We start from the raw sequence: 17,673 nt of genomic DNA, 5'->3' as shown, positions 1-17,673 counted from the left end.
ATAGTATGGTCTAGCCAGTTTTCGGACGGATCATTCAAAACTAGCTAGCGTTTGTCAAGTCATTAAAAAATAGCCACTATTTTGCTACAACAGAGACCGGTTCAGCATAATATACTAGAGTTCAGTGCACCTATGCATGAACTTCCAGCATATTATACTGGATCGGTATACTTTGCTGACTATTTTTAAATTTCTCCCCCAAATAATAGTAGCCGAATATATATATATATATATATATATATATATATATATATATAAATGTATATATATACATATTTTTGTCATAATTAGTACATATATATATTTTTATATATATATTTCGCTAGCATATATAATTATTTTCGACTGACTGGCCATATGTGTTAAAAGCCCTTTACTTTTTCTAACCGATATACATGTATCATATATCGATTATAACCAATTATACATATGTTATACATGATTTTTTATATGTATATATATAAAATCTATCGGCTGTTTAAGTTTAAATAGTTGGGTGACCGGCTATTTGGCACAAAGTGGGATTGAACTGAAACTCGAAGTTGGGACTTGAGTTGGGAAACAGTGGCGTGCAAATTATCAATGGTGAGTCGTTGTAGCCCATCTCGCTTTGGATTCTGGTCAAATCAAGACTTGTAATTTGTGTATGTACAACAACAATTAGAAAAAAGAATTTTTACCTCCTATAACAAAGGTTAACATTTTATTTATTTTAAATAAATACCATTTAAAAAAATTATATTTTATAGATATCTTTTAATATTTATAGCAAAATATCTAATTTTGGTTACCTCCTACTCCTAAACCACTAAATACGTTATCCAATTACACTATTTTCTTTCTGTCTCTACTTTGATACATGTCATTCTCTTTCCTCATTCCCTAAAAATACGATGCCCAATCTCAAAATTCCTCTCACCCATATCACCTACCATTAGTCACAAACAGTGATTTTGCCTGGATTCCATGTGAGATTCAGTGAAGAAATTCATAATTTATCTACAGTGAAGAATTGATGATCAAGAAAGCTATGAAAAATTTAAAAGAAAAAAGAAATCAGAGTAGTAGAAGCCGGTGATGGGGAAAATGGAGCTATTAAAATCAATTGGGCTGATGGTGCTAATTTTGCAATAGGAAAATCAAGAGCAGGAAAAGCAGACCCACTTGGTTTAAGAAATGAGGAATACTTCAAACCAGAAAAGCAAGAAGAGGAAGATAAAGAAGAGGCTAAAAGGGAAAAGAAGAAGGTGAAAAGGAACCTTATTGTTGGAGTTGCAGCCCCAATGATTCAGGGTTTTTGCTCGACGGTGGATTCGCCGGAAATTAGGGTTTGTTCTTGAACAAAGACGACGGAGTTTGGGACTGAGCAACTTGATTTTCTGTTAATATATTTCAATGTGTTTTATGTATTTCATTGTATTCATTGTATTTTTTTCCGCATTGTAATTCAATGTATCTCGTTGTATTTCATGTATTTCATTGTATTCATTATCTTTTTTTTCATTGTATTTCAATGTATCCCAATGTATTCTATGTATTTTATTGTATTCACTGTCTCGCTATATGCCATGAATGTATTCATATATTTTTTTAATTAATATAATTTATGTATTCAGATGTATTATATAATTTCTCTGAAGATTGCTATGCTTTTGGGGTATTTTTTGGTTGAGAATCTTTTTTATAACTAGAAATACAATTTTTTTGTGTTATAATTGAGTTTGTTGAGTTATATTAGGAGTCTATTATATTAATTAATTTACTTCCCGTTTAAAAACAGTGTAATCCCCTATTTCACGCCATGAATACAGTCGAATACAATAATTTGTCCAGCTGTAATCCCATGTTTCACGCCATGAATACAGTCGAATACACTCGAATACAACAACTGATTAGCTGGACTTCCCTGATTCACGCCTATTTTTGCTACTCTATTCATGAATACAGTAGCTTAAATACATCTAATATATCTTATAACAACAGAAAACGTATCTACAATCCGTAATATAGCAAATTGTATCTATAGATAGCTAATTACCACTAAAAGATAGTGCTTTATGAAAATTTCTTAGAAAAATCGAAGAGACTATGATAATCTTAAGGAAATTGAGGTGTATATATAGATAAACATCATTAAAGGGAGTTGGTTGAAATTCCACAAGGGTGGGTTGTGATTTTTATATCTTTTTGAACGAGATAATTTTTCACGTAAAAATTGTGTGTTCTTTCCTTTTATCTGCATTATATTACCTGCATTGTATTTTTTGTATGTTCTTTAAAAATTGTTTATCTACCCTCTATATGATCCTAAAATTCTTCAGAACTATATATATAATTTTTATCAATTAAGTCTATTTGGAACTGAAAGATTGTAGGTCTTTTCATATGATTTTAGGTCTACTTTTTTTTAAATTTTATTTTAATGTCTTCAATTACCATTCTATTATGTATGTAGATCGGTGCATTTTGGATGTTATGTAACACATGACAACCATTTCAGGCTCATTCTCATTTGGACATAAATATTCTCAGATTGGTGTTAACTTTTAACTCTTTCCCCCCCATAATTTTATGTTTTATTCCTTCAAATCAATGCATCACGAAAATGTTACTTGTATCTTCTTGAAAACATCTTTGAAAAGAGAAAATGATCAAAATCGTCCCTTAAATTTAGGAGTTGGATCAAGTTTGTCCGTCAAATATTAAGGATAACAAAAAAGGTTCTTCAACAACAACAATAACAACGACCCAGTATAATCCCACAAGTGGGATCTGGGGAGGGTAATATGTACGCAGACCTTACCCCTACCCCGAAGAGTAGAGAGGCTGTTTCCAGGAGACCCTCGGCTCAAGTATGGTTCTTCAAGTATGGAAAATATGGACACTTTTAGTCCACCCAAACGGCACCGTTTAAGCAAAACAGACTGACTAACAAAGCTATAGATTCTCTTTTGATGATCCATCCATTCTTTTAGTCAAATCTTCAATTTGTTTTCCTAAATATGATTCTTCCCCGCCTCTTCGGACAATGGCTAGGTGGTTATCTAAAAATTAACTTAATCGACCGAACTAAATCTTATCGAGGCGGTTTTTATATTTTTTAAATTAAATCATAGATTTTGATATAAATATATAACCATATCGAAAAATTAGGATATATCTTTATTCCATAAATACCGACTGTATTAAATAGATTTATATTTATATTATATAATATAATATAATATAATATAATATAATATAATATAATATAATATAATATAAAGCTTAAATATTATTAATTTATTTGGCTTTGAACCTTGGGATGGATTCCGATGGAAAAAGTTACAACTAACAACCAAAACCAAACTCTACGACTATTGATACTAAATTGATCTAGAAATTTGTAGCAAGCTACTAAGGTATATTCTTGTCTTCCTCTTTTTCTTCCCCTTTATATCTTTATGAAATTTGGGTCAATAATCAAGTCTTCTTTTTTTTTAAATTTTAAAAAGGCGGTATGCAACGAGTTAATTATTGAGATTTTACTGCAAATTTTCAGTTAGCAACTTTTTTATGCATATTTTATTTTATGCACTAATTACATTTTGTCCGGTGGTTATTTTCAGAATGGACTTGTAGAAAAAGCCTTGTCGCTATTATCATGTCACTACCCAAGTTCTTCCTCTGTGAACTGTCGTGACGGCACCTAATCTCTACGACTAGGTAAGCCTAACAATTTGCAGAAAATAAATTAAGGATACAAAACTAGCCAACTAATATGTAAATATAATAAAAGAGTTTAAAATGCCGCTCGGCATATACAATGATAACACTCTGAAACATAGCACCCCCAAAACTCGGAATCTAATGAATCACAAGCTAAAGAAGTACATAGTGTTTTAACTCTAGAAGTCTAAACGAAGAACAATACAAGAAGTCTATATCTGAAGGGAGAATAGAGAGGGACTTCCAGGTCTGCGGACGAGGCAAATATACCCCGAAGTCTCTGGATTGCCTCGCCTCACGGATAGTATGGCTGAGTAGAAGAACCTGGATTTGCACACGAAAAACATGTGCAGGAAAGGGCATGAGTACACCACAGCGGTACCCAGTAAGTGTCAAGCTTAACCTCGGTGGAGTAGTGATGAGATCAGGTCAGGGCCCTACTGGTTATATATATCTGACAATATAAAATAATATGAAATATGACAGTATAATTGAAATACTAACAGTCAATAAAAAAAATGAAATCACTGAAAGAAATAACTCAGTACACAGAGATAGTAACAAGGGATCTCCAGGATAACGTCCCGTAGTCCCAAAGGTAAATGTGAAGGGGGGATCTCCTGAAATACCGTTCCAAAGTAAATATCCAGTACAGAGGGATCTCTCGGGATACCGTTCCGTAGTCCCAAAGTAAATACACAACCAAATCAATATACGCAAAAGTCTCAAGAAGGAAATCTACAGTTCTATTCAAGTTCGTATCAAATAAATAGGTAATTTCTACCCTAAACATGCTACATAGAATCCAAGTAAGCAGTTACAGCAGATAAGACAGTTAAGTCACGTAAGCATACTTTCCTAAGCTAAACAGGAGGCTTCATATACTAGTATTGCTTAATTAAAGCAAAAACATAGAAACTCACTTAATGAAAATGGGTTTTTTTGACAATTAGCACATGTACGCACTCGTCACCTCACGTACACGGCATTCATATAACAACAATACCAAAATCCTAAGGGGAGTTCACCCACACAAGGTTAGACAAGTCACTTACCTCAAACCAAGCTCAAAATCAATCTGATATCACGCTCTTGCCACGAGTATCCAACTCCGAGTGGCCCAAATCTAATCAAATCAATTACATAACGTAAATATAGCTACACGCAACGAATTTAACTTATGAATTTAAAGCTACGATGAGAAATTAAGAAAACGCCCAAAAATCCCCCCCCCCCCCCCGAGACCACGTCTTGGAATCGGGTAAAAGTTACCAATTTAGAACATCCATTCACTCACGAGATCACTCGTCCAAAAACTATTCAAAATTCTAACACCTAAAACCCGATCAAAACCCAATAACTCGATTGGGGTACTTTTCCCCTAATTCCCATTTTTTCCACTCAAATTCTTTGATTAGATTGAGAAAATTACTAGACAATGATGAAATATAAACGAAATAGGGTTAGGAATTATTACCCTTTGGTTTCCTCTTCAAAATCCTCACAAAATCGCCTTCTCCCAAACTAAAATCGAATTTGATGTTATGAACTTCAAATCCTCGAAATTTCCTATTTTTGCCCAACGATTACCGCATCTGCGTTCATGGGGCTGCATCTGCGGTCCTGCACTTGCGGAAAAAGCTTCGCGAGTGCGAAAGCCACTTATCCGGGTTGGGGCCGCATCTGCGATTCCCCAGCCACATCTGCAGTCCCTGATGCACAAGTCCAAATCCGCTTTTGCGGTTCACTCAGCTGCTTCTGCGGCGCCGCACCTGCGGTCCAAGATCCGCAGGTGCGAAAACAACAGGTTCAGCACTTCAGAAATTGCCTAAGTCCAAGTTTTCATCCGTTAAGCATCCGAAACTCACCCGAGGCCCCCGAGACCTCAACCAAACATACCAACCAATTCTAAAACATCATACGAACTTAGTCGAGCCCTCAAATCACATCAAACAATGCTAAAACCACGAATCACCATCCAATCCAAACCTAATAAACTTGAATTTCTAAAATTCTACATATGATGCTGAACCAACCAAATCACGTCCGATTGACCCCAAATTATGCACACAAGTCATACTCAACACTACAGACCTACACCAACTTTCAGAATCGGATTCTGACCCTGATGTAAGAATTTCACTATCGGCCCGCAACTCGTCATTTCAAGCCTAAATAAGTTACGGACCTCCAAAATACAATCCGAACACGCCCCTAAGCCCGAAATCACCCAACAGAGCTAACGGAATCGATGAAATTCTATTCCGGAGTCGACTTCATACTGTTCCGACTAGGTCCAAATTATAATACTTAAACTCGAACGAGCATAGAGGCATAACTGAAGTGGTGAAAAGATGAGGGTAACGGCTGTGCATATCCTGCTCGGTCTCCCAAGTTGCCTCCTCGACTGGCTGACCCCACCATTGAACCTTTACTGATGTAATGCTCTTTGACCTCAACTTTCGAACTTGCATGTCCAATATAGTCACTGGCTCCTCAACATAAGATAGATCCTTGTCCAACTAGACTGAACTAAAATCCAACACGTGAGACAGATCGCCGTGATACCTCCGGAGCATCGAATCATGAAATACTGGATGAACTCCTGCCAAGCTGGGAGGCAAGGCAAGCTCATAAGCAACTTCCCCAACATGTCGCAACACCTGAAAGAGGCCAATAAACTTTGGGCTCAATTTGCCCTTCTTCCCAAATCTCATAAGGCCCTTCATAGTCGAAACCCAAAGCAAGACCCGCTCTTCGACCATAAACGAGACATCGCGAACCTTATGATTTGCATAACTCTTCTGTCTGGACTGGGTTGTGCGGAGTCTATCCTGAATTACCTTAACCTTTTCCAAAGTATCCTGAACCAAGTCTGTGCCCAATAATCTAGTATCACTCTGCTCAAACCAACCCATCGGGGATCTACATCGCCTACCATATAGAGCCTCATGCGATGCCATCTGAATGCTGGATCGATAACTGTTGTTGTAGGCAAACTCCGCAAGTGGAAAGAACTGATCCCAAGAACCTCCAAACTACATCACACACAGAGCATATCCTCAAGAATCTGAATAGTGCGCTCGGACTGTCCTTCCATCTGGAGGTGAAATGGTATGCTCAACTCCACCCGAGTACCCAACTCATACTGCACGGCTCTCCAGAACCATGATGTAAACTGAGTACCTCTATCTGAAATGATGGAAACTGGAATACCATGTAAGCGAACAATCTCTCGGATATAAATCTCAGCCAACCACTCTAAAAAATAGGTAGTACACACATGAATGAAGTGTGCGGACTTGGTCAGCCGATTCACAATTACCCAAATGGCATCGAACTTCATCAAAGTCTATAGGAGTCCAATTACGAAGTCCATGGTAATCTTCTCCCACTTCTACTCTGGAATCTCTATTTGCTGAAGCAAGCCACCCGGTCTCTGATGCTCATACTTCACCTGCTGATAATTAAGGCACCAAGCTACAAACCCCACTATATCTTTCTTCATCCTCCTCTATCAATAGTGCTGCCTCAAATCCTGGTACATCTTCGCGGCACCCGGATGGATGGAATACCGTGAACTGTGAGCCTCCTCCAAAATTAGTTCCCGAAGCCCATCAACATTGGTTACACATACTGGCTGGCTAAGGCCGGAACATCCATTTCCATGGGCCTCTCCGCTGCTGGTAGATAAGCCAAATTCTCCGAAGAGTAGAGAGGCTGTTTCCAGGAGACCCTCGGCTCAAGTATGGTTCTTCAAGTATGGAAAATATGGACACTTTAGTCCACCCAAACGGCACCGTTTAAGCAAAACAGACTGACTAACAAAGCTATAGATTCTCTTTTGATGATCCATCCATTCTTTTAGTCAAATCTTCAATTTGTTTTCCTAAATATGATTCTTCCCCGCCTCTTCGGACAATGGCTAGGTGGTTATCTAAAAATTAACTTAATCGACCGAACTAAATCTTATCGAGGCAGTTCTTATATTTTTTAAATTAAATCATAGATTTTGATATAAGTATATAATCACATCGAAAAATTAGGGTATATTTTTCCAGAAATACCGACTGCTCTGAATGATTTATATTTGTAAAATATAATATTATATATATAAAGCTTAAACATTATTAATTTTTTTGACTTTAAACTTTGGGATGGATTTCGATGGAAAAGGGACTTTTGATTAAATTACTCTTATCGTTTTTTTAGACAAGTCAGTCATGACTATTTGCCTTCTTGGAGTAGTACGGGCGGTATTAGGAAGAATAGTTAAGCCTTCTTGTTTTCTAAAGTGACAAATATTTTGAACTAATTTTCTTTTTTTTGTGTGACTAAAGTGGCAAATAAAAGCGTGAGAGGATCTACCATCCGACTATTGTATGATTGAGATGTTTCTTTCTTCTGTCAGCGGCATGGGAAGGTGAGAAATGAAGATGAATATGAAATCTTTGGATCTAGTGAACAAAGATCGAACAACGTGTGCTTGAATAATGTAAAGTGAACAAGACAACTTTTGTTTATCCTTTTTAGTCAACTTTTACAATGTGCTCTTGTCAAAAAGTTAAGATCCCCTTTTGTTCTCTATCTCTTACTATTTATAAGAGATCTTCCCAATAAACCCTAAAAAGTATAATATAAGGAATATCCAATGGAATATTCATGGTGTCCTTTTCTAAGCCAGTCCAATTGCAACTTCAGTTATGCATCCTCGGCAATGACCCTTACGAGGGCAACCCCTTCGCTATAATGTCGTGGTCGACCCCGTCCGCGGCACGACTTATCTGCAGTTACCGAGTTGCCAAATTTTAACCAATACATGTACGACATCCATTAGCCAAGGATTCCATTGACAGAACAATTTGCTGACAGGATCAGCAAGATCCTCGCAGTCCTTGATACCAACATCCCCTGGTCAACCCTGTCTATAGCTTCTAGACGCACAAGTATACTGAAGTTAAGCCTGCACTCAGCAACATGGTTGCAACTGCTAAGCTCCTTCGCGCACAGTTGGCGAGCACCAACCAAGTGAGCTTGAATTACCATACATGTCTTACAAAGACAGGGGTAAGGTCTGCGTCATGGGAAGGATAGGGAGGTGGTTGCTCGGTTGTTGATATTTCGGGGGTCTTTGAAAACCCGAATAATGATTTGCATGATTATACTACCCCTCCCCCACGTGTGTGACTACACTGGGTATGTTGTTGTTGTCGTCTTACAAATGAAATACTTGTTGGATTGCGTATAGGTGTTCGTAACACGCAGCGGAAGACAATAACAATCCTAGGTAGATCTTTTCATGTTTAAAATTTATTTACATATCAATAGATCGGATCTAAGACGTACCTGGTGAAGAAAGTCTTGTTTCAAATTCTTCGATAGTGCGAAGACTCTATGTGTATCCACACCGAGACTGATCATTGCTATCAACTCTTTGATCGATGAAACCCGCGAACAAATTGAACAAAATATTGTGTTGAAATTTTTCGCAAAAATCCCAACTCAATGTTAGAAGAACAAGAAATACTTTTCTTGCAATTGTATTTTCTCTCTTGGCTTTGTACTGCACTCTCACTTTCACAAAGTGGGTTTTCTTCTCAAGAATAAGTACGACAAATTTTCTCCATCACCCTTTATATATCATCACATATAAACCCTTTTTCTATTTGGTTGAGGTAATAATTTACTGAGGGTAAATTTTTTTTTTTTCAAAAACAAACTTTTATGTAATCGTATAAGGAAAAATCGACAACCTATTCTTAAAAGGTTTGAGTCTGCCGCGACTTCATGGACTTAATGTCCCACGTCAATTATGGACTTTTCTGTTATCCAACTCTTAGTTGGTTTTAACAAATAATTCCTTATTGACATTACTATAGAAAACCATTCCAAAAATGGTTATCCCTTTTCCGTTGGCTTCCAATTCCAATTGGTTTTAATATTGATTAATATATTATATACAATACTTATATATAAAATATATTAATTATGAATACCAAATATATATCAAATATACATTTCAACCAAGAAATATAAATTAATTTTCTATTCCAAATAGAAAACATCAATTTATTCACAATATTAATTACATCCTCTATGCTAGCAAAAAATATAATAATATTTCATTTGGACTAATAACTAAATTTATTTGACTAATTAAATTCATTAATTCAATTATCAAATAATAAGTTAATCAATCCTTTAGCAAAGATCAGAACACTCGTTAGTGTGCGACCCCATAGGTTCAATACTAAATCGGTAGTAAATTGACCACATCAATATACTAATCAAGGGTGGCGTCTAGCAACACTCCTTAACGACCGGATAGCATGAAGTATACAATTTACTCTCAAGAACCAGTAGAAGAATAATGTAGTAATTCCTTCTGTCCTTATAGCTCTGGATCACCCTAGGATATGGTTCAACTGTCAAATCCTAATAGGCGACCAACTATGTGTCCATGTCAAATATATTCGACCATTGAATGACCTAAGAAACTCTTTTCTTCTTTCATTCAATTGCCCTGGCCAAGGTCTTAGTTTGGTCGTTTATAATTCATGACAACATGGAGCTTAAACTCATTACCAAGAGTTGACAGATTCCATCTTGATCAATCACTAATTCTACAAGCATTTAATCATACCCAATATCCTTTCAACTATCGCCCTAGGGCCATAGGTGTCTAGTATCAAAGCACAATATATAACTTGTCAATTACTATGACGATCTCAGGTCAAAGGAAACGGTTACATCACATTCTTCAAGAGAATATCCTATTGACAGTTTATGGTAATTCTAACCATTAGGAATTATCCAATGAGTCGGTTCAATGATCATATCTCTATATGCATCATCTATCTATGTAATTTAGTTAATGAGATCAACTAATCTTTATCCCATAAAGACGATCACATAAATATTGATCTAATCGGATTACTAATGTCCAAATTAATAATCCTACGATCAAGAACAAATTTAGATTAAATTATAAGAAACTTCACTCTCATTATCATGATCTCCATCACAATGTCAAGTCTCAAAATTTAATCAAGGACCTTATCAAATTAATCAAGCAATTAATAACAATGATAAAAGAATATCAAATGCCATATATATTTTATAAAAATATGTTCAAAACATCAAATGTGATATTGAATCTAGGGCATATCTACTATATCCCTAATAATACTTGTGTCTATCTAATGAAAAGTTCTATTTGAAAATGCTATATAGCAGCTTTACTTGTCAATTTTAAAATATAAGAGTATCACATATTATAGGTAATTTATCAATTGAAAAAGAGTTTTACTTCTATAGACCTGTAAAAGGTCACCTAATTGAAAGATAACTATATGTAACTAAACATAATAAGTGGATCTAGTAACTGAGAAAATAAGGCAGACAACAGGTTAGAATAGGTCAAATAATTAATCTCAGGCAGATACATGCTGCAAAAATTGTGTTAATAATAAGAAATGGCATCTGACTTTGATACTCTCACTTTTCACAAATCATCTAAATAAGCTCAAAATGAAGCTGCTAAGTTTGCTTTCCTTTACTTTACTTCTGGTATGTGAAGTAACAATCCAACGAATTCGGAATCTGCAAGGCGGAGAAGTGCATTGAGATTTGAGGTTAGGAGGAACTTTCAAGACCGAGAGGTCGCAAAATTTCAATGTTTGGTTGAATTTCTTCATAAGTAAAAAACCTGGAGATGGAGGGAGCTGATTAGTTGATGGATTGACACTTGAATTTTGTTTTAAATTGAGAGTGTGGCAGTGTTATCAAAGGCGCGCTTAAAGCGCGGTTAAGCCCTGAAACGAGGCTCAACACCTGTTCAGTGCTTCGCCTCACTTACCGGGCGCTTCAGTGTTGTTATCAAGGCTCTAAGGCATACTTTTCCTTGCCAATGAGCGTAATCCTGAAGAGGCGACAGTAAACATTTGATATTTTCACTTTATCGTAGCTTTTCTTTAATTTCTTTGCCCATATATTTGGTATTCATGCTTGGAACTATAATTATTTGGTTCACTGATAATAAATAATTGTCAGGGGAAAGAGCTGTAGATAGATTATGCTGTATACAATTGTAATATAGAAAATTAACTTCTGCAATTTCTTGAACTACTAGTAGAAACATATTAAAGTCTTATACATTTAGATGTCAAATGAGATATTTGTTGAAATATGCTTCCTTCTCTATTTCAAGTTCTAATATTGAGTTATAAATCTGGTTTCCGTATACCACAATGCCAATACTACTTTTGTACAGAGCCAAACCCTATTTTGCTTAGACTTTTTGCATGGGTTATTCCTATCCATGTCCATATTCTATTAGTACTGGTGAATAGGATGCTTCCACATATTAAACAATATTTATGGATCCATCTAAAAATCACTTGTTTACCGACGCAAATTACCTACGGATGTCCGTCGGTAACAAGGCTTTACCGACGAAAGTCCGTCGGTAAGTGGTTGGCAGGTAAATCCTTCCTCGGTAAAATATACCGATGAAATCCGTCGATAACTTACCGACGGACCCCATCGGAAGGCCATCGGTACATTTCTGACGACAGTTGGTCAAATAATTTTACTTACCGACGGATATCCATCGGTATATTATAAAATAATATAATAATAATAATAATAATATCAATACCGACGGATATCCGTCGGTAAATTAAAAATAATAATTTAATAATATCGACGGACACCATCGGTAAGTTTAGAATTTTAATTTAGTAATATAAAAATTAAAAATACGAATAAATTCATTTTCCGATGGCTATCCGTCGGTATTTTCAACAAAATTTGAAAATACACTTCTACTTAGTAGAATTTTTAATGTAAATGTTAATCAATCACTAATATTAGTTATATATATATATATACTATTAATATACTTTTACTTAGTTTAGTTGCCAATCTATAAATTAATTACATCTAATATACTGTTATTTAGTGTAATTATTAATATATATACTAATCTATCATTAATATTAGTTAAGGATACCATTAATACGCAACTACTTTTTGTAATTATCAATTTATAAGCTAATCAATCGCTAACATTTCTTACTGATATTACTAATACACTTCTACTTAGTGTAATTCTCAATGTATATGCTAATCAATCAGTAATAGTTCTTAAGAATACTATTAATACACTTATACTTAATTAGTCTAATTATTAATACATGGGCTAATCAATCATTAATATTACTTAAGGATATTACTAATGCGCATCTACTTTCTGTAGTTATCAATTTATAAGCTAATCGATCGCTAACTTTTCTTACTGATATATTTCTAATACACTTATGCTTAGTGTGAGAACTAAGAATACTACTAATACATTTCTACTTAATTAATGTGTGTGTATGTGTATGTAATATTTTCAATGTAATTCATCTTTTAACATTAATTAATAATGAAATTAATATTAATAATTTAAAATAAATCATAAGCTAATGTAATTATTAATTTACAAGCTAATTACTACTAAACCACTTTCACGTAATTAAGTATCAATTAATAGTCTAATCAATCACTAATATTACTTAAGGATATCACTAATGCTCTTCTACTTAGTGTAGTTATCATTTTATAAACTAAACAATGAGTAATATTTCTTAAGAATACTGCTAATACACTTCTACTTAGTAGAATTTTTAGTGTATAGGCTAATCAATCACTAATTTTTCTTACTGGTATTATTAATACACTTCTACTTAGTGTAATTTTCAATGTATAAGCTAATCAATCAGTAATAGTTCTTAAGAATACTATTAATACACTTATACTTAATTAGTCTAATTATTAATACATGGGCTAATCAATCATTAATATTACTTAATGATACCACTAATAGGCATCTACTTTTTGTAATTATCCGTTTATAAGCTAATCAATCGCTAACATTTCTTACTGATATATTTCTAATACACTTCTGCTGAGTGTGAGAACTAAGAATGCTACTAATACACTACTATATATATATATATATATATATATATATATATATATATATATATAGTAGAACACGTATCTACGTAGTGTCTACTTTAACGATACCACTAATACGTATCTACTTTTTGTAATTATCAATTTATAACTACATTAATCGCTAACATTTCTCAGGTATAAGCTAATCAATTAGTATTAGTTCTTAAGACTACTACTGATAAACTTTTACGTAATCAGTGTAATTACTAATAGATAGGCTAATCAATCATTAACATTACTTAAGCATACCGCTAATATGCATCTGCTTTGTGTAATTATCAATTTATAAGCTAATTGATCGCTAACATTTCTTACTGATATTACTAATACACTCATACTTAGTGTAATTCTTAATACATAAGCTAATGAATCAGTAATAGTTTTTAAGACTATACTAATACATACTTAATTAGTATAATTATTAATGTATAGGCTAATGAATCACTAGTGTTACTTCAGAATACCACTAATATTACTTAACGATACCACTAATAAACCTCCACTTACTTTAATTATCAAACTAAAGATAAACAATCACAAATATTTCTCACAAATATCATTAATACACTTCTATTTAGCGTATAATTATCAATGTATCGGCTAATCAATCACTAACGTTACTTATATAAGGATACCACTAGTTCACTAATTGTTAACGTTACTTAAGGACACCATGCATTAATACACTTCTACTTACGGTAATTATCAATTTATAAGATAAACCATCACTAATATTTCTTACGAAAACGAATACACTTCTTCTTAGTGTGTAATTATTAATGTATAGGTTAATCTATGTAGTTAAGGATACTACAAATTCACTTTTACTTTGTGTGATTATAAATTACTAAGCTAATTACCACTAATATATTTTTAAGTAGTGTATTACCTCCACTTAGTGTAAATTTCAATAAATAGGCTATCAACCACTAAGATTATTAAGTAAATACTTATCGAGGGACTTACCGACATCCTCCTTCAGTATTGTGTAATAAAAAATACAAAACAATTATCTATAATATTATATATTTAAATTACCGACGGAAGTCCATCGGTATTGTAAGAACAAAATTCAAATTATTATTTAAATGCAGTAGGATTGACTACGTCGATAGCTTTATTTTCTTTTTCATTTATTGTTTTTAAAAGTACCGAGAGACACCGTCGGTACCTAAAAAAAATAATTCAAAAATATAAATACAAAATGTTCCGAGGGAGTCCATCGCTAAATTACCGAGGGAATCCGTCGGTACAACCATTTAAATCTTGACCGGTCAAAATATCATTATTTACCGATGGAACTTCCGTCGGTTCTTTTTAAAAAAAATAGAAATTAAGAGTTCAAAAGTACCGAGAGACTCCGTCGGAAAGTCCTTCGGAATACCGACAGAAAAAAATCTGTCGGTACTGTTGCGTCGGTAAACAGATGTTTTTTAGTAGTGGGAGCAATACAAAATATAGAACCAGTTTCTCCTTGTTCCGAAACATATAATGTAGCATATTTTGGCTTTGACATGGATGGCGAATTTAAAATGAACTTTTAGCTCTAAGAAATATCAGTATTGCAGATGCAAAATTAACTATTTTAAATACGATGTTTGTAATGTATCGTATTGTTACTTTAAATACGATGCATGTTTTGATTGTTACTTAAATATTATTGTATCGTATCGTTAAATCCGTCGTTATGTAACAACGAAATGTGCCACTTTATGTAACGACCGATTTGGTGTGGTTGCATCGTTACCTTGTTTTTTTCTCTCATCTCGCCCATTATTATTACATAATTTAATTTTATCCTTTATCCTACCTTTTTATATAATAATTCTATCTCGTATCATAATTTTTCTTTATAATATTACAAGTTTATTTTTTATGTTGCTGATGCGTGCATTATGAAACGACAACAAACGATACAATCTATGCAAACATTGTATTTATCAAACAATACAATACAATACGGTAAAACACAATATGATAACATTATATTTGTGTTACATTGATAAATATACATTTCAATACTTTTCGTGTTTTGGCCAGTGTTAGTACTATTGGTTTTTCTGTTTATTCATTGTAGAATCTTGCATTCTAAAACTTTTCTATTTGAAAGATTTTCCTGTTTTTTATAAAACCTTGCTATGAGCAGTTGATGCATTAGATGCTTCACTTCTTGTTTTCTGGACTGCAAACAACAAGCACTTCATATTTGGTGGACACTCTCACTGCTTTATTATTTGTGGCACCTTCTTAGTTTAATACTCTGTAGTATCTTCTAATTCTATTGTTTTTCTTTGTGCCGGACCTTATCTACTGATTATTGGTAGTGCTTTGTATCTATTCGGTGGTTCTTAGTTTGCTGTCATTATTTTTATTGTTTTCTGTCGATAGTACTGATATATTGTCTTTCTTTTCTTCTTCTTGAGCCAAGGTCTTCCAGAAACAGCCTCTTACTCTTTCGGGGTAGGGGTAAGGTCTGGGTACAGTCTAACCTCCCCAGTCCCCATTTGTGAGATTTTACTGAGTGGTTGTTGTTATTGTTGTTGTTGTTGATAATGTTGTAGTGTCTTCTAATATTTTTTCTGGAAAGCTTTTACTACGATTTGTGATCTCTAGTTGAACCACAATTTTTTGTTGTGTCTTCCAAGTAAACTAGTTGAAGTACATTGAGATATATGAGATTTCTATGCTACTTACAACAAGAGGTTGTACTTTGAAAGTTATTTTTGATTAAAAAGGGAAAGAAGTGCCTTCTGCAACTTGATTCATTTTTTATTTTATTTTGATAGGTATTCTGTACACCGTTTAATTTTGGGAGAAATTTAAAAATAGTCAGATTTACAACTGGTCATTTAAAAATAGCCCAGTTTTAAAAGTAATCGAAATCTAGCCATTTTTCATGTAAAGATAAATCTGAGCGAAAACACTGTTCAAAACCCGGAAAATGCGCCCGTATATTATACTGGAGTTTCAACATAAGCATGCTTGAACTCCAGCATATTATACGGGAGTTCTAGGATAACTATGCTGGAACTCCCGCATAATATGTTGGAGTTCCAGCATAAGTACACTATAACTCCAGTATAATATACTGGAGTTCCAACAAGTATAAATGTCCAGTATAATATACTGGAGTTTGGAGCACCGGTGCTCCAGTCTCCCGTATATTATACAGGAGTCAGCAAAGTATATCGGTCCAGCATAATATGCTGGAGTTCGTACACAGATGCACCGAACTCCCGTATATTATGCGGGACCGGTCTCTGTTGCAGCAAAATAATGACTATTTTTCATTGACTTCTTAAACGGTGACTATTTTTGAATGACCAATTCGAAAACTGGCTATACCGTGCTATTTTAACTTTAATTTTGTACTACAACATCCGTCGATATGAAGACATTGAAAACTTCCTAAGATTGTTATAAGAAAGGCTTCCCATTAGTACGACAACTCTGAAAACATAATTTCTATACAATCTTTAGTTGCATGGGCAGACTCATACTATAAATTTTGAGCCCACTATTTCAAAAGTGCAATTGATTAATTAATTCACAGGTAAAAATCTTAAAAGTTAAGCTGAATCTATCGAGTTTAAATCCCAAATCTGTCACACATTTATCACTCTCGACACGAGTCAAGATAAATGAAACATGGGCTCAACTAGGGGTGGTAAACAGGCGAGTCGGGTCAAATATGGATGGATTGAAAACGAGTAATATAAAACGGATAAATTATTCAACCCCACCCATATTTAATATGGATAGAAAATGGGTTAACCGGCTGATAATATGGGTAACCATATTATCTATGACTTTTTGAATATGATCATTTTGGGATAATTTCTAGTCTCCCAAACTTAAGGAACTCCCAATTTGAGTATTTACAAATGTAAAAGTTAAGCCCATTAATTATCCATTTGTTATCAATTTTCTAAGTGAATAATGTGATTCTTATCCATATTT

This window comes from Nicotiana sylvestris, chromosome 9 (genome assembly GCF_000393655.2).
Source record: "Nicotiana sylvestris chromosome 9, ASM39365v2, whole genome shotgun sequence".
NCBI classification, from domain to species: domain Eukaryota; kingdom Viridiplantae; phylum Streptophyta; class Magnoliopsida; order Solanales; family Solanaceae; genus Nicotiana; species Nicotiana sylvestris.
Note: the sequence above shows the minus strand (reverse complement) of the source record.